Source organism: Talpa occidentalis, unplaced genomic scaffold, assembly GCF_014898055.3.
Source record: "Talpa occidentalis isolate TD23 unplaced genomic scaffold, MPIMG_talOcc4v2.1 talOcc4.15, whole genome shotgun sequence".
NCBI lineage: Eukaryota > Metazoa > Chordata > Mammalia > Eulipotyphla > Talpidae > Talpa > Talpa occidentalis.
In genome coordinates this window covers 7,753,860-7,773,347 of record NW_023601543.1, presented here as the reverse complement: position 1 = coordinate 7,773,347, position 19,488 = coordinate 7,753,860, and positions in this window count along the sequence as shown.

The window sequence follows — 19,488 nt, the reverse complement described above, 5'->3', positions numbered from 1 at the left end:
TGGAACGGGGGGTTGACTCTTTTGTCTTTGACATAACTCCAGTGACCTTGGAAAACATACTTCTGGCTCAAGATACCCCAGGACTATTTTGTACAGTTTATTCCCCAAACCTGGAATCAATAATTTTTCCAGGAAGTTCTATTTCCTTATGCTGGGAAATCATAATTGAGGTGATACTCATTGCTCCTGGATTGTCACCGCTTCTGGACTTTTCAGTAGACAAAGTTAGGAATTTATACGTTCTTTAGGAATTTGAGTTCATTTTGGATATTTCCCATTTAAGTGTAAGATTTCAGGATTTTTATCTAAGTTCTTTGATTTTACATTTGTGTCTCTTTTTCCTTAAGCTGAGAATCTTGGTTCCTAGTAATATTAGCACATTTGTTTGTTTTGTCCTACAATTTATAGAAGGTAATGTAAAAACAACACTACTTATACTACTATTAACAGTAAAACAGTTTAAATTTTCTACTTTCTTAACTCCTATGCTATGTGGTCTTTCAGTATAATAGGAATTTTGATCCTGGATCTGTCTGAAGGTTCTGTGTGGAAGCAGGTCATCTGCTCACAGTGTGTCCATTTGTGAGATTTCTTATAAGTCAGCAATCTTTGGTGGACAATTTCTGAAATGTGTGAGCTAGCTAGAGTTTGAGCCTGAGGCTTCCAGTTCTAGGTGCCTCACTGGACTTTGACTCCAAAGTTATAATGCTCTTTTGATATAAGAATATATGATCCCCTTTCCATGTGGCAGCAGTCATCAGTTAAGCCAAGATGGGCACTTACAAGTACCTCCAGGAGCTATGGAGGAAGCGGCAGTCTGATGTGACATACTTTCTTCTTAGAGTGTGCTCTTGGCATCACTGCCACCTCTCAGTACTCTGTGGGATGCCAACCGGATAAAGCATACAGATTGGGCTATAAGGTCAAGCAATGTTATGGCACACATTGGATTCGTGTGCACCATGGTGGCCACAGGCGTCCAGTTTCTAAGGGTATTGCCTATGGCAAACCTGTCCATCACGGTGTAAACCAGCTCATGTTGGCTGAAGCCTTCAGAGTGAACTGATCACTACTCTATGGTTCTGAGAGGCCTAGATTCTTACTGGGTTGGTGAAGATTCCATGTACAAATGTTTTGAGGTTATGCTTATAGGTCCATTCCATAAAGTTGTGAGAAGAAATTCTGACACCCAGTGGATCCCTGAACCAGTTCACATATATAGTGTTTTAAGCTAATGTTACCTCAATGAAAAGGAAAGAGAGGGGCCTCCCTGGTGGTGCAAGGAGTTAAGACGCAGCACTATGAAGCTATCGGCAGCCACTGCAGCAGAGTTTGATTCCTGGTCAGCCAGGGAGCTACCCATATGGCACAGCAGACCTCTCCTGGCTCGCCTGCTGCTCCCCTCAGCAGTGTATTTCAGTCAGTCTGCCTGTTCTGTTCCCCACTCTGTCTCTGGTGAGTCCTCTCACCCCCCCCACCTCTGGCCTACACCCCAGCTCTTGTATGCATAAATAAAATAAAAGAGAGAGAGAGAGCGAAGAGAGAGGAGAGAAAGGGAAGGAAGGAAGGAAGGAAGGAAGGAAGGAAGGAAGGAAGGAAGGAAGGAAGGAAGGAAGGAAGGAAGGAAGGAAGGAAGGGATGAAGGGAGGGAGGGAGGAAGGGAAATATATGCCATTGCACATGCTGAAAGCAAGGACCATTATACGGAAAGCTAAATTTAGGTCACATAGGATAACTTACACATTGTGTTTGCTTGCTGGTATATAAAACACCATCACACATGTCAACTCATTTGATCCTCATACCTCCCCAAGCTGGGAGATACCATTATCTGTATTCAAATGAGAATCAAAGGGGTTCTGTACTTACCAGAGTCACGCAACTGGTAGGTGTCAGAGCAGGGATCCTCTGCCTCCTGTGCATATGAGGTCTTCAGACTCAATCTAACGCATCCAGATGGTCCACACATCCTAGGATGATTTCTGCAGCCCAGCGATGGTGGGTCTCTTGGGGGATGGGGGTAAGGAATGCTTTGAGACACCCCCCTGACAAGGCCTAATAGTCCTTTCCTTTGGCAAGCCTCAGGTGGTCACATGCAGAGCCCATGGTGTGGACTTACGTGTCTGTCCACGCTAGTGTGTCTGTTGCTCTCATGTTCCCACTCCAGCTTGGCTGTGAGTTCTTTGAAGGAGGAGAAGGAGATCTGGTGGAACTTCCTTTCACTGAGAAGGTAACTCCACAATGGCCATGCTTGACTTGGCATCTACTCAACCAGCCACTGCCAGTGTTGCCTTCCATTGTGGCTCTGTGTGCCAAGGACAGTGGTAGTTGTTATGAGAGAACATCCTGTTCTCTCCCTCTGCTGTACTGGATGGAGATTTCAAGTCATTTCATATTCGTGATTACTCAGCTAGTAAATAGCACCAGATTTTCCATTGTTACCAGTCCTACTAAAATATGAACTTCTTTCCTCCCAAAAACCTCCTGTGTATTAATCTCAACCATAGCTTCCTTGAAATTTATGAGCCCTCAGAGAAATGTGGGGATTAGCCACAACATAGAGACAAGTGCATGCAGTGGCGTGTCTATGTTCTACTGACTTCCGAGGAGCTAGGGAACGTTGTAATTAGACAACCTGCGCCTGTAGTTTGGGCAAGTTAGGGGACTGTCTTCACCAATGTGTACCTCCCTACCCAGGTGAGACCTCACTTCGCAAGGCAAGAGTGCATATTTCCTTCACTGGCGCTGGCACACCCACCCCTGATTCTCACAAGGAATCTGGAATCAGAATGCTTTTGTTTCAAATCCTAACTTCACCAATGCATACCTTTCAAAAGTTACTTAGTCTTTCTGTGCCTCAGTTTTCTTATCTGTCAAATGGAGATAAATAGTACCTAGCTCATATACTCGGGAGGATCAAAGAGTAGAATTTGGCACATAGCAATCACTTAGCAATCACTTAATAACTGGATGTTATTATTTATCATCCCTCTATGCCTAGTGCTCCTGATTCTCCCCCTACCTTGCTCTTTGCCATAGCTGACAATTAGCCATTCCTCCTAGTCAGCACTGACTTGAACCAGTAGCTTCTGTTAACTCCCATGGTCCCTTGAGCTTAATGGGCAATGAAGGGAGTAGTGGCAATTTTACCACTGGGTGTCCTCACAGAATTTGGTTCATCGCTCTGTTTCAGCCTTGCACATACCACTTTCTCGTAAGAAATTTGGAGATCTGGGCCTCCCCTGGTGGTGCAGTGGTTGAGCACTGGGCTGTGAAGCTGCCCGCAGCCTCTGAAGTGCCGGTTCGATCCCCAGCCGCTGGCGAGGGTCCCACATGGTGCAACAGACCTCTCCTGCCATGCCCGTTGCTCCCCTCAGCAGTGTATTTCGTCAGTCTGCCTGTTCTGCTCCCCACTCTGGCTCTGGTGAATTCTCTCACCCCCCCGTGCTTCTGACTGTACCCAGTGCTTGTATAAATCAATCAACCAATCAATCTTTAAAAAAAAAAGAAATTTGGAGATCTCTTTCCACTGCTTTCTTGTAAATTTATGCTGTTTTAATGTAACTCTGATCACCAGAGACCAGGGTGGCATCTTGCTGAAATGGTGTTTTTATCAAGTCCTGCTGGGAACACAAGGCATCCTCTCAGGCTGTTTACTGCTGCTGGTACCCCCATCAGTACCATCCCAGTTGCTTGACTTCCAGTTTCTTTGATGAGCTTTCACCCATGACTGTGCCTTCCCTTGCTTGCTAGCAGAGTCTCTGTCGCTATTTGGGTGACTACTCTTTTGCTTGTGTATGGGCTGGCAAAGCTAGACCACAGCAGGTCGGTTGCAGTCGTGGTATGCAGCCTGGGTGCTGGGGTCACAGGGTGGATGAGCTCCCTGGATGGCGAGAGTGTAGGGAACGGCCATAGACTGCCTCTGGTTGGGGTGCTGGCATTGCCTATCTGCTTTGTGGTGGACATCCTTCCAAATTGTGGGTGATGTGGCCATGTCATTTGTGGTGAGTAAATGATGCACAGAAAGCAGAGTGAGTAGAACCTTGGCAAATGTGGGTTTCCTAGCAACATCATTAACTAAGCTGGACCACCATTCAGTCAGCTTTGCCTCCTGCCGTTTGATACCATGGTGACACCACACTCTGGCCACTCCGTAAACCTTGCACTTGGGTTTCTGTCTTTAGAGGGAGTGGGAAGAGATCACTTAACGGTGTGCTACTAAGAAGCTAAAATTGATGACAACTGTCTGCTTTCTTACTTTCTCCCCTGAGGCCTTTGACTGTGTGCTTGGATTTCTTTCCTGGGGATGGACAACCTTTTAGAGTTTTTGTCTTATAAATGTAGTTTTTGATGAAGCATCTCATGTGTCTCTAATGCTGGTAGCTGGCAGCAAAAACTTGTGGAAAATGATGGGTCTGTTATAGTATTTATTTGGCTAAGGTTCCACCCGTTTTTAAAAGGATTTCAGTGCCCATGGAATTCCTTCTATAATGTTCCAAGAATTGTCAAGGAATGTTTGATATGTGCCTGTGAATTACTCCTAACAGCCTCCCAGCATCTGCTGTTTTCTTCTCTCCTGGCCTGGGGTAGTGACTAAAGCTTTGGGCGGCCCACCAAGAAGTGATGGTGGCCTCTGCTCCTCTCCACTCCAGGTGGGGATTCAGACTCCCTCTCTCTCTCTCTCTTTCCTGTTCTCTTTGTCCTCGTCCTCTTTCTCCTATTTTGGTTGTCGCATGGCTTTGGGACTCAGGCCTATAGATGCCTAGTGACAATCTGAGTGGCAGGCACACTAGCTCTCTTTCTCATGGAAGGGTTCTTTTCCAAGGGGTTGCTCAGTGCCTCAAGTAAATAGACCTGTGTGGTCTTGGTCCTGCTGGTCCCCTAGAAAGTTCCTCTAGAAAGGCCACAGCCTCTAAGCCACAGCCATGGAGGTGGGCCTGTCCATGACTTCATTCATTTAGTATTACAGACATTTATTGGTGTATATTCAAGAAGACTTGAATAAATTAGATTTAAATTGGTATACTAAGGTCACAGATTGTACAGTGAAATATTTACACCTAACTGATATGCAGGCTCAATGCCATTAAAAAACAACAAGTTTTTGCTTCTCTTTCCAGGTTTATTGAGAGAGAGCTGCCACATAACCTTGTGTAAGTTTAATGTGAACAATGTGGTTTTTTGATGTGCATTTATATTACGAAATGATTATCACAGTAAATTTAATTAATACCTCCATTACCTCATATAATTGTGCATGTGTGGTGAGAACTTTTTAAATATTTTTTTTATTTATATTTTTTACATCATTGTGTAGTCCCTGTAAAATTCCCACCACCAGTTCACCCCTCAACCATCACCATAGTGCTCTTCTCTCCCCTGTTTTGATCCCTTTTCCTCCCCCTCCCTCAAAGAATCTCTAATTTGTGGTTGCCTGCTAGGTTTGTTGTTTTATTATTATTTTTATTATTATCATTATTTTTCCCCTGATCCCTTATTTGGTTCCCCTACATTACTCCTATAAATGAAACCATTCAAATTTTTCTTTTTCCTTCTGGCTTATTTCACTGAGCACGATCCCTTCAAGTTCTGTTCATGTTGCTGTGAATGGCATGAGATTATCTTTTTTGATTACTGAGTAATATTCCATTGTGTATATGTACCACATCTTCTTGATCCAATCATCTAATTTTGGGCTTTTGGGTTGTTTCCATATTTTACCTATAGTAAAGAATGGTGCAATAAACATAGGGGTGCAGGTGTCTTTTTGAATTAATGTTTTTTTGTCCTTTGGGTAAATCCCTATGAGTGGAATTGCTGGGTCATATGGTAGCTCCATTTTCAGTACTTTGAGGAACCTTCACACAGCTTTCCATAGTGGTTGGACCAGTTAAGTTCTACTCTTAGAAACTTTCAAGCACATGATACAGTATTGTTAATTACAGTCACCAGGCTGGACATTGAACCTAGAACTTACTCATCTTGTAACTGGAACTTTGTACCCTTGAACCAACATCACCTCCAGGCCCTGGCAACCACCATTCTATTCTGTTTCTGAGTTTGGCTGTTTTAGATTCTACATGTAAGTGAGCTCATACAGTATTTATATGTCTTTGTATGGTGTTTGTCAAAGATGGACGTGGGCCTGCCATAGAGTGTTACCCTGGTAGGCACACGAGTACACCCCTCTGGCTGCAGTTCTCTCAGGAACTCCTCATGTCATCCACAGCCAGTTTTTGACTTTCTGACCCTAGGATGCCCTCCCCCTACCAGACCCTGTGTTGTTCACTGTATTTTTCTGGAGCAGACACTAGGTGGAAGGCACTATGAGGATGCTATGAAGAATCAGACCTGGATATTGTTTTGAAGGAGCCTTCAGTATAGAGTCTGAGATGATGTGGTTCAACACCCAGCTCAGAGCAGTCACCTCTATAGCAGTGCCCCTTGCAGTTTCTCATCTGGAGAACACTCATCCCATCAGAACCTTCAAACTCATCTTTTCTTCCTTGTGCAGACCTGCCTTTTATCAATTTACTCTAGACTCTAAACTCTGTGGAGTCACAGAGTTATATTGTCTAATTGTCTCCTATATTGTCTAATACAACAAAGGTTGAAAAGCAATTTCATTTATATAAACTCATCTGATTCCTACCCCAGAATTGTTATAAAATTCCCAATTTTATATATGATGAAACGGTTTGTGGGCATGTTAAAAGAGTGACTTATGATAATGCAAGCAGAACATGAGAGATGGAAGAGGACCCACATCTTTCACCTGTGAGTTCAAAGATTATCCCTCTCTGGGACACCATCTCTCTTTATCCCCATTGCCGATCACTCTCCGGATGCCATCGTGTCTTCTCTAGCTGGAATTCTGGGATTTATCTCTCCCTGTTCATTTCTCAAGACCATTCCTTTCCCAGATCTTTATTTCCTCTCCTGGATGGGCCCACCGGGCTCTTAGAGCAGCACTGCAATGGAGTGGCTGCCCTCCTGCTCTGAAATCTGACTTACAGCTACATCTGGAGATCATATCACCCATTTACGTGCCTGTGCCTAACAGTCTGCTTGTCTGTTCCTTCTCTAGTATTCTGGTATTGTTGTTACTGGAAAAAATAATGTATTTATATAATGTTTTCATGCATCAGGTGTATATACAGAGATTCTACTATTATAGAAATGAAAAAGGTCTGAAAGTCTAAATGACACCTGCAGAGGGTCAGTGGAGAGTATTTTCTTTCGAGTTGTGTCATTCTGAAACTTTGGCCTCTGTGCATGCTCCAGTCAGTTAGCTGTGTTATGTCTCTCTTCTTATGCCTGGTCCTATTTCAATTTTGAATTTTCTTAGTATCACTTAACTCACTTCTTTATAAAAGCTATTTTGTAATAATATGTCATTTATATGTAAACTTATAACCTTTTCTTGTTTGCCATAAAAGAATGCTCATTGGTATGTATCAGCTGAAATATGGTTTTTGTCATTCTGCTAAGAGGTAAAGAGTCACTAATATGGTCTCTAAGTCCTAAAAGACTTTAATACTTCTTTGCTTATCTGTGATCAACTTGGTTATAGAACTCTAATTATATAAAAAATGTAGCTATCATAATGTCAACCACATTTAACCTTCTTGATATCCCATGATTCCTTGCACTAAGGGCGCAAGGCCAGGTCTTTGCTGACTGCTTGATAACTGAATGAGTGATTATTCTCCTTGTTAATGGACAATGATATATAAAACTCTTCCATATGTACAGAATATTAATGAGAAGCTGCACAAGCTGAGATAAGACTATAAGATGCTGCAAGCAATCACTTATACGAACATTATAAAAAATATTAGTCGTCAAGGATGTAGCCAGACTGGGGGTCTCTGTGTGACGAATGAGGAGGTAAAGGGCAAGACACACCATTCCCCACACGAATGACTGAGTAATTCACAGTCATGTTTCTTCCGTGGTGTACAGTGTTGAGTTTTCCATTTAAATTTAACAGAATCTCTGTGTGATGGCGTTGCCAATTTTGACATGGGGAGGGGAAACATCTTGCTTCCTTCATGGCCTTTTTAATGCTTTCTGTGCCAGGTACAGTGTGGCAAGCATTTGTATTTCATGAAAAATACCAACAAGATGACTGCTAAACAGACTTCAACCAACCTGCAGGAAGCGGCCCATCCATAACTGTTATTTTCCTCAATTTTGTTTTCATTGTTGGGTATTGCCTCTAATTGGAATACTTAGGAAAGGAATCCTTCTGGTCTGCAGTTTGGGATTAGATACTGAAAGAGGGGTGTTCATTGGGTATTGTTTAATTCTTCAGTTCCATTCACTCTGGCTCTAAGTAGGATCTCTGAGCCAGTTCTAATGCCACATGCAATGTCACAGCCACAAGGGGCAGAGAGATCATCTAAACCTGTTTTTTTTCCAGTTGATTGATATGAGAGGCCACTTTTATTTATTTTTAATTTATTTATGCATACAAGAGCTGGGGTGCAGGCCAGAGGTGGGGGGGTGAGAGGATTCACCAGAGACAGAGTGGGGAGCAGAACAGGCGGATCTACTGAAATACACTGCTGAGGGGAGCACCGGGTGAGACAGAAGCAGTCTGCTGCACCTTGTGAGGTCACCTCCCTAGCCGGCTGAGATAGAACTCAGAGGCTGCGGGATAGCTTCACAGTGCTGTGTTTAACCCCTTGCGCCACCCGGGAGGCCCCAGAGGCCACTTTTAAAGGGGAAAAAATTCTTACTGATTCCCAGTGTTGGCTAAAATTATTTTCAGAATTCTATAAAAAATTAGAACATAGGACCTCCCCTGGTGGCACAGCGGTTGAGCTCTGGGCTGCAAAGCTGCCCACAGCCTCTGCAGCGCTGGTTCGATTCCCGGCCGCCAGAGAGGGTCCCACATGTCATAACAGACCTCTCCTGCCACGCCCGCTGCTCCCCTCAGCAGTGTACTTTGGTCCTTCTGCCTGTTCTGTTCCCCGCTCTGGCGCTGGTGAATTCTCTCACCCTCCCGCGCTTCTGACTGTACCCAGTGCTTGTATAAATAAATAAATAAATCTAAAAAAAAAAGAGAACATAATAAGATAAATGGAATGTGTGATGTAAAATGTACAATGTTTATATAAAAATATGCCTTTTAAGTAATACACATAAAACTAGGTGTAGACTCCTCACAGAACACATATGATGGCTCCTTTTTCCCACTCTTTTTTTCTAATCAAAGAAGGACACCTGCATTGTACACAGGGGCTTTGTGGGCAGTAACACATCTTTTGTCTGACATGTCTACCTTTGTGGGCATATTTGTCTCACTTTTAACAATTACAATCACACTCTACTTGGTTTCCATTCAGCTGTTAGCACAAACACATAAACGGGCAGAAAAATAGCACTTGATTATAATACTATACCTTAGGAAACTTTTAAATAAATTGTCATAGAAATGAAAACACAAAATTAGAATATTCCAATAGCAGCAGACAAGCCACCTTCTCTAATACATCTGCAGAGCCTAGTTTGAAAAATGTCAACCTAGACTTGTCTTTTTCTTCTACAATAGGAAAACTGTTAGTCAAAGTCATAAAGGAGCCCAGAGTAGAGCTGACCAGCATTGAGAACTGAGCCAGTTCCTTGCCGCAACAAATTTTCTGCAAAGCGACACTACTTTTATTTGTATGACCTGAGTGTAACCCGTCCCAGGCTAAACTCAGAATAATGCCACATCATGCTGTCTGCCATAATTCTTGGAATTTTATGTCACTTAAGGACCCAGGAAGTTTTGTCTATCCATTTTTGTTAGCTATTTTTTACTTGAAATTTTGTCATGCCAATAGCATGATAGATTCTTTTTATGTCAGTGCTGTTAATATTCAAAGTGTGAAGAACAAGCAATAATAGGAAGGGTTTCTGGAAAAAAATAGGATGAGGAGTTAACCTCATTTCCTCCTTAACCTTAGTTTCCCGGTTGCAGGGCGAGGCAGTGGGGGTGGAGATCTCTCTGAGCTTCAGTGCTGTTACAAATCACAGCTGTGATTCTGTGCTTTTGTAAGTGTTTAATTGCTACCTTGTCTTTTTCAATTTATTCCCCCTATCATTTGGCTCCAAATTTTGACTGAAATATGGTATAGCCAAACAAAGTGATTTGCTCTGAACTTTTTTGATGCCCTTAAAACTAGAAAGATTGTATTTTATGAAGCATTATTAGGTAGATGGATAACAACTTTATAGGATTCATTTCCACTGAATAGCCCTTCTGTTTTAGTTTTTAAAATGTAACTTAATTTTAAGTTTTGAGCAAAGCACCATGTTGCACATGTGTAAGGGCAGAGCTTATAGGAATATCCTACAGGTAAATAGGAATAATTTTGTCTCCAACAGATGAAACATGCAGCGATGTCTCTATCACGCCTTGAAAAGATGATTTGGACAGCCAGCAGGCAAAGGTGGAGGGCTCACGAGGTTGGACGGAGGCTGCCACGTGAGCCTGCCATGTTCGAAGAATGCTAAAGAGCCTGGGAGTGGTGAGGAAAAGGGGTAGTGCAGCACAAGGTTTGGAAAGGAGACAGACTCTGGAGGACCTGGAGTGGCAGGCAGGGGGTTGAATTGGATAAGCAGACAGAAGGATCCATTGGGGCTTCCTGCTGCCTGTGTGCAGGTGTTCCCAGCTGAGCAATTAATAATGAGCCTGGGTCCCACGCTGGTCAAGCCAGTCGGAGATATTTATCCTTTGAGGAGGATGTGCTCTTTCAGTCCTCTCGTAGGAACTGCTTTGGGAACCTTGAAAATCCTATTTGGACTTTAGTTTCCTCACCTGTTAAACGAGGGCTTGAGAATAGATCGGATGGAAGCAAGCTGGTCAGGACTCAGTCTGTCTCGTCCTCTCCATCACTGGCCCAGTGATGGTATACTCTCATCAGTGAAGTGTCTCTCTACAGATGCTATCAGCTACCTGTGTGGAAGCGGAAGCTTTTCCTAGCACTGACATTCTGATTATATTGATAGTACAAGGGAAAAAGTCAATTTGGTGACTTTGGAGAATATGTAGAAAAAACAATCACTGTGTTAGCAGTTATGAATTTTTTTTGGCTGCAATTAACAGAATACCCAACTCAAAAGTTGCTGAAACAACAAGGATATTTGATTATCTCACATCCATAGGAAAGTTAGTTCTATGATTACTTAATGCAGCGGCTCAATATTTTTACCAGAGCTGTTTCTCCCCATGTTTCTACTTTATAATCCTTACATGCAGAGAAAACCATATCGAATGAAGAGGAAGCAGAACATTTCGTCTTATTTTTCCCTTTAATTATGGAGGAAAACCTTTCCTGGCCAACTTCCCTAGGGTTCCATTGGCTGGAAAACCAATAGTCACATACTCACTTGTTAGCTGCAAGAGAAGATTACAATGTGGGTATCTGGCATATCCAGCATCTATAGTGGGAGGTTGTTCTGTGTGAATAGGAGAAAAGCGGAGGGAAGTGGGTGTTGGGAAAGCAACTGATAGCGCCTGCCACATATGTCCTTTTTCCAACACTCGTCTTAAGACCCCTTCTTCCTTTATGTAGCCTCTGGCTAATTAAAGCTAAGTATTTAGCATAAATCAGGGCTTTTGTGAATTATCTGAATAATTAGACTCATTGTAAGTCCAGAGTCCTTATCTTATTTCATCTAAAAGTTTAATGATAAATGGGCTTCTATTGCCAAAATGAGTTTCTCTGGTGCTGAAACCGGATGCAATTTTTTTATTGAATTGAATTTTAGGAAAATAACTCAAAATGTACAGGGATTGTGGTAAAGAGCAGCTTAAATTCTCATTTTTTTTTTGCTTTATAAATCTCCATCAGATACCAAATATAAGACCAGATTATAGGGATATGTGAATATTTAATGTAAAATTAGGAATATGTTGTTAAAAATCAGGAAAGAGTTTAGAGCTATGACCATGAATAAATTGTGAAATATCAGCTTACTTCTCTGCTACAACACTGACCTAAAGAAGCTTTTCTGTTTCCCCAGCAACCTCGCACGGCATTAGCTTGCTTCCCTCAGAGTAAATTAAATGTGATTTTCAAGTACTACACTTCATTATTTCAGAAATCACAATACCTTGCAGAAATAAGAACATTTCATAAATCATATTGGAGTTTATTTTTAAGCCAGAGCAGAGAAAGTATTTATTTGGAAAAATGTAGGTTTTTTTTTTTCCTTTTAAATCTACTAAATTTCCAAGGACTTATAAATTATCTCCATGATGAAGTGGTAAATGGGGCATAGTATGTTTAATTTACTTAAAATACGTTAGTGATTGCCCAATCATATTTTTTTTAGAAGAGTTTTATTTACCAGGGACATGAGAAAGATAAAAGCCACATCTGAAATGAGCTACTTGCCTTTGTGATCAAAAGCTCCAGAGGATAAAAATCATATTAATGGTAAGAACCCTTTTCTGAAGTCAAGTTGTCTTGTTCATACATCCTGTCTCTTGTGAACAATGTTTCCTAAACTTGGCACATATTTTATGTATGTTTTATACCCATGTGCATACCCACATACACACATTCTATGCATCGTGTACCCCAAATTGGTACATTTCTCCATCCACATCGTTTTCAAAAACCTTATAACTGAAATTGATTAACAACTTACTTTTCAAACTTATTTAGTAGCCAGTGTTTCAAGGGCCTTTGAGCAGTCCAGGTGTCACTGTTAGAATATTAGCCCAGTCTGTGTTGGATCGGACTCCAGTAAGTGACTGCTCCTCACTAGACTGTGAGTAGCTTGACAATAAGGGGAGTGTTTAGTTTATTTATGTACCATCTGTGGAGGCTAGATGTGGTGCCAAGGGAGATCTAAATAGATCCATGGTGCCAAGTGAGTCATCAATGATTCTTCAGTCAAATCATTTAATACATGGCTAGAGGCAGGACTAGTTATCTCCAGAGTAGTGGTCTCCAGAAAAAAGTACTTTGAACCTTAAGGGTGGTTCTGTAATTTGATTCATCCAGGATAGAAAGGAAGTATTAAAACTTATACCTATTTTTATCTTAACAAGAAATAAATAGATCTTTAGTAATACAGTGGGTTTTCTTTAATAATGATGAGAAAAAAATTGATTCTAGCTTAAGACCATTGTCTGCATGGAGTTTGCGTTTTCTCTAGGTTCTCCTGTTCCTCCCACACCCCAGAAGTGTGCATGGGAGGTTCATGGGCATGTCTTAGTTGTCCCAATGTGAGTGTGGGTATAGGTGTAAGTGTGCCCTGCCATGGGAAGGACATCCTGTCCAGGGTTTGTTTCACCCTTGCACCTTGAGCTGCTGGGAGAGGCTCTGGCCACCATGACCCTCAACTGGAATAAGCAGGTTGGAAAGGGAAGGAAGAATCTGATGGAAATAATTGTTTAATATTTGAAGTGTTCCAGGTCTTTATAATTTTGGATTCTAAGGAGAGAGAGAGAGAGAGAGAGAGAGAGAGAGAGAGAATGGAATATGCCCATATTAGAGCCCATGCTCTGATGTTATCCCTGATGAGAACAGAGATTAGAGAAGTTTGGAAGCTATTATTTTAGTTGTAGAATGTCCAGGTGTCCTGTACTCCTGGAGAAGGAGGCGTGTTACTCTCTAAACCTTCCCAAACTGCTGACTGATGCCCTGACTTCTACCATACTATACTGCCTCTTTTTGAGCATAATCAGGAGTATAGACTTGAGAGTCAGTTAGATCTGGATTTGTTTTTATTTTATTTTATTAATTTTATTGCGGTAACAATGGTTTACAACACTGTATGTGATTCAGAGGTATAGGATCACACCTGTTATAACACCACAACCTGGATTTGTTTTTTGTTTTTTTTTTAAAGACTTTAATTTTTTTTAAGATTTATTTATTTATTTATACAAGCACTGGGTACAGTCAGAAGCGCGGGAGGGTGAGAGAATTCACCAGAGCCACAGCGGGGAGCAGAGCAGGCAGAAGGACTGAAGTACACTGCTGAGGGGAGCAGCGGGCGGCAGGAGAGGTCTGCGCACCATGTGGGACCCTCCTCTGGTGGCCGGGGAGCAGCCGGGGATCGGACTGGTGCTGCAGAGGCTGCGGGCAGCTTTGCAACCCAGCGCTCAACCGCTGCGCCACCGGGGAGGCCCACAACCTGGATTTGAATATGAGTATTCACACTTAATGTTTGTGTAACTATGAATAAAATAATTCACTCATCTTTATAATGGGGCTAAAAATGCCTACCTTGCAGGGTAGTTGTGAGAGTTAATAAAGATGTAATTAGTATCTAGTTGAAACACAGTGAAAATTAGCTGCTTTCACCATGTGTTAAAATTTCAAACTTGTAAACCTATGGTCCTCTGTGACTGGATTCTTTCACTTAGCATGTTTTCAGAGTTTATCCATGTTGCAGCATGTATCGGTATTTCATTCCTTTTGATGGCCAAATAATTCCATTGTAGAGATAAATACTTCATGATTCAATTTCTTTTCTTTTTTTTTTTTTGAGATAACATTGATTCACATCATTGTGTTTTAGGTATAGGATTTTCCCCTTCAGGCGCTGCTACTGCTGCACACCCACCACTAAAACACCCATGGTCCACCACCATCATCCACTGTGCTCCTTCCACACTTTGTGCTCATCCCTCCCTCTGCCCCTCTCCTTCTGCTACCTTTAGTTCTGTAGTCAGATCTCTAGGGTTTATGTGACCCTTTGTTTGATTTGTGTAGATTCCATATACAAGCGACACCATCTAGTATTTGTCTTTCTCCTTCTGACTTATTTCCCTTAGCATTATCCCCTCCAGTTCCATCCATGTTGTCACAAATGACAAGAATTCATCTTTTTGACAGCTGAGCAATGTTCCAATGTATTTATTTATAACACATCTTGCTGATCCACTCATCTGTCTTTGGACATATAGTTTGTTTCCATAGCTTGGCTTTTGGTAAATAGGGCTACAATGAACGTGGCAGTGCATAAATCCAGTTGAATTAATGTTTTTGTATTCTTGGGGTAGATGCCTATGAGTGGAGTTACTGGGTCACATGGTAGATCCATTTTTATTATTTGAAGAAAACCCCATGCTGTTTTCCACAGGGGCTGGACCAGCCTACATTCCCACCAACAGTGTAAGAGGGTTCCTTCTTCAACACACCCTGACACTGATACATAATTCCGTTTAGTACTGCTTTTGCTGTGTCCCATAAGTTCTGGAAGGCTGTGTCCTCATTGTCATTTGTTGAAAGGTATATTTTAATTTCTTCTTTGATTTGCTCAGTAGCACAATAGTCATTTGGTAGTATGTTGTTCAGTTTCAAGAATTTTGAGGTTTTCTTATTTGTGGTTGATTCCTAGTTCAATACCTTTATGGTCAGAGAAGATGTTTGGTAGGATTTCAGTCTTCATGAACTAGATTGTGACCCAATATGTGGTCAATCCTGGAGAATGACCCATGTGCACTAGAGAAGAATGTGTATTCAGGTTTTTGGGGAGACAGTGCTCTACAAATTGAGCCCATATGGTCTAATTCTTTGTTTAAAGCTATTGTATCCTTATTTACTTTCTAGTTAATCTGTCTGTTGGTGAGAGTGGTGTGTTGAAGTCCCCTGCCGTGAATGTTTCTCCCAAAGTCTGTTTTCAGATTTGCTAGTAATTGCCTTATACTATATACTTTGATGCCCCTTCGTTTGGTGCAGATCCACAACAGTCAGCTTTGCCCACCCCTCGAGGCACGGGTATGAACCATGGTTTCCACCCTGGCATCTGCCTCCTCACCCACTCACCCTTTGGTTCTGACAGTTGGTCTTCCTCTACTTCTCTTCCATTGCCCTGTCAGCACTGGTGCCTGGTGATCATGAGGTGCTCCCATTTCACCCAACATTGCAGGAGCCTCTGATTTCAGTACCTGATTGGACCTCTCAGTTTATGCTCCCCAGAGTAAAGCAAGGAACTTCCTCTGTTGCCATCTTCCCAGGGAGACCTAATTTCATATAATATATTTTATCTATCTGACCATCATTGATTGCCATTTGAGTTCTTTTTGCCTTTTGGCTATTGTGACTATTATGGCTATGAATATTTTTGCATACATTTTTGTGGACATATGTTTTCAGTTATTTCATGTAAATACATAGAACTAAAATTACTGGGCCACAGTGGTTGGAGTTTGAACATGTAGCCTAGGGCCTCCATATGGCAGGACATGAGGATCCTCATGTAAGTAGTGAAAACCAGGTAAGAGTAGTAAGAGAAAAGAGGTGGTCTGGGGATAAGGGGCGAGTGTTTCCCTCACTACCATTCTGTGAGAACTTTATATTCGATACTTGCCTTCTGCAAAGCTGCAGGTGTTATTTCATTTTACCAGAACTCTAACAGAATATCTTTTTGCCTAGGGCACATCTTCATGTAGTCTTAAGTATTTCTCTGATATAATCTTATCCCACGAATACCTGATCCACGGGAGGGGGTATAAACTTTCATATTGCTTCTGAAAGAAGGAGCATTGTTGGGGTGGGTGGTGGGGGCAGAATGGGTGGCACAACCAGGAAGAGACTCCTGAGAGTTATCCATCTGTTTTCACATTCCACTTTCCCTGCCCAAGCACGTGACCTTGAGACAGACGTTTGCTTGAATTGCAACCCTAGAACCATTTTTCAGAGTGGGGGACATAGGTTTCACCATTGTACACTGTTTTCCAAAAATCGAACATATTTTCATTATTTGAGTGAGACTGAATGAAAGCCTCGCTCTAGCTATTATAAAATTAAAATCTGCCCATATAACTTCATGGTATTTGGCTAAAGATCAGGAGAAGAAGAAGACTTAGTTTGTTCTTCGGTGTTCTAGAGTCTTCTTTCTGCTATCCATTCTTTTTAGAGTTACTGAAATCACACATAACTTACTGACATTTTTAGAGAATTTCCTATTACACAACCCATGCAAATCCATGGGATGAGTCTCTGTGAGTCCTTCATGAATCCTGAATCTAACAGCTTAAGCTGGCCTTGAATGAATCTTCTATCCCTGGAACTTTCATAAAAATTGTGTCAGTCAGTTATTAATCCCAAAGACACTTCTAATAAAACAAAACAAGGTCAGCTACAAAATAAATTACCTTATTTATCTCTCATCATCCATGTGTTTGGTCCCAGCCCTCAGCTAGGCTCTGGAGATCTAGTGATAAGCAACATGAGTCTCAGCCATAGACTCACAGATTATCCAAAGCAGGAAGACCATTCAAGATTATGTCATTTAACAGATGAGAGGATTGCTACTGATGTTCTGGACCAGAGTCTAGGCCAACTCTCCCAACTTGTCCTTTAAAGTTTCTCCCACATGACCACCCTGATGCCTTGATGTAACTCAGGGGATTAAGACATCCGCCATGAGCTGCCTCATCTGCCTTGGCTGGCTGAGAGCCACATGATCGTGTGTGAGCAGGGCACATGCCTTTTGTCATGTCTATTGTCAATGGCATTTTTGCCATGACTGAGGTTCAACTTTGTTCAGAGAGGTCTGCCAGAAGAGGCATGAACTGGATACGTGAAGGTTGTGGGAACCACTGGCCACATGTTCAAGAGGCAGAGCATAATTCCACTGCCACACCAAGGAAAGATAGGGCGATGCCTGGGGAATGTTAGAATCTGACTTAGAGAGTGTTTGAGAGCATAAGCTATCAGGACAGTAAACAGTTCCACTCAAGGAGCCACATGGGTGTGCCATACTTGTGGGTGTGTTCCTGCACAGAGAGAGTGATTGTGAGGCCACTACCACCCATATGCTTTTGGGCTGTTTTAAATCTGTTCATCTCTTTATGCTGTCTAAAATATAGTATTTGTCAGTGTGCCCTGGTCACTGCATAGCAGAGACACACTATCCTAGTGAAACTTGCTTCTGCCTGCTCATGAACTATAGTTGAAGCCTCATGGAAAGTGTCAGGACCAAATTCAGTGAAGACAGAGGTCTGTTCTAGCTGGGACAATCAAGCCAAACTTTGTATAGTGGTCGGTATCTGAGCTAAATCTAGACAGCTGTTGGATAAGTAGACGGCGGAAGAGATGGGTTAGCATCCCATGTGAAAAAGGGTCAGGGTTTTCATCAACAGTAAGACCATGAATTGAAACAGTCATTAAAATTTAACCATCTCTCCTGTATTGGAGGAACTGTCCCAGGTACTGGAGATTAGGAGTCAAATAAGCCTTCTTTGAGCCCTATGGGATGCTTGGTTTACCTGGCAAAGATATGCTAATAGATGGCTGTTAGAAATGCGTACCTGTTCATTTGGCACCTGAAAGTATTTTCAGGCCTGGAGCATAAAGTTCAAAGCAGTATGTAGTGAAATCAAGAGTAGGACCATGGACGAAGGTGCCATCAGTGGGGGCCTTGTGCTGCATGTTAAAGTGTTCATGCCTTATCAGATGAGTCAAGATTGCAAGATGTGGCTACCCAAGAATTTACCAATTTCCACCAGTTAGAGGTGCTATCACTTGCAACTGGCATCATAGATCTAAAATGATCCCTTTGGAAAAGATACAGGGCTTTATATTCAATGTATGCAGCTACTTCTCACTTTCAGATATATTAAAATGTAAAAGTAATAAACATCACAATTGAGGAAATACAGTAATTTGATGTCAGGCTTCAGTGATTTAATGTTAGAGTCTGCAATGATAGAGAGATTGCTTGCCATGCTGATCATAATATACCTGTGTATGTTTCTGGTTCATTTAAAAAGTAACATCTGGACAAATTGAATTCACTGGGAGAAACACGCATGGGCTAGAGAATCACTTGGCCATTTTCTCCATGCTAAAGACACAGGATTTGTCTGTGCTGCTATAGAACTCCACAGCTCATCTCTCCCTGGCAGTCTCCTGCTACTCTCAAACAGGGTTTATCTGTCTTCTCCACTAGACACTTGAGTTCCATGAGGAAGAATTGCTATATATGCATTTTTGTGGGTGTTGAGAGCCGAAGGACATATATAGACATACGAGCAAAGCCTGCAGACAATAGCGAAGGGTTCGACAAACCTCCCACATCTCATTTTTGGGCCCCACATAAAGAATCTCCACCATGTTGCAGTTAACAAAGCACCTTCACAGACATAATCTTAGGAGTTGGAACACCACAGGGAAAACAAGACAGGACCATGAAACATGCCATGTAGGTGAAGAAAACAAAGCTGAGAATGGTTAAGTCACTTGTCCGAGGTGACAAAGCCAATCAATCCTGGAGCGTGGGTTGAATCCAAGTGTGTCCAACTTCAGGCTCCAAGGGCTCTGCAGTGCAGCAGATTTCATGTCCCCAGATGAGCTCAAACAGGCTGGGTTGCCTCGTGGCAGGCACAGAGGGGTGATGTGAGCATGGAAAAGGTGGATGTGACCTTCTTACCAATTATATATTGCTGTGTGTGTGTGTTCATTGTTGTCGAGCATCGTGGGAAAGGACTGAATGCTGGACACTGTCCACGTTTGACCACTTAGATGT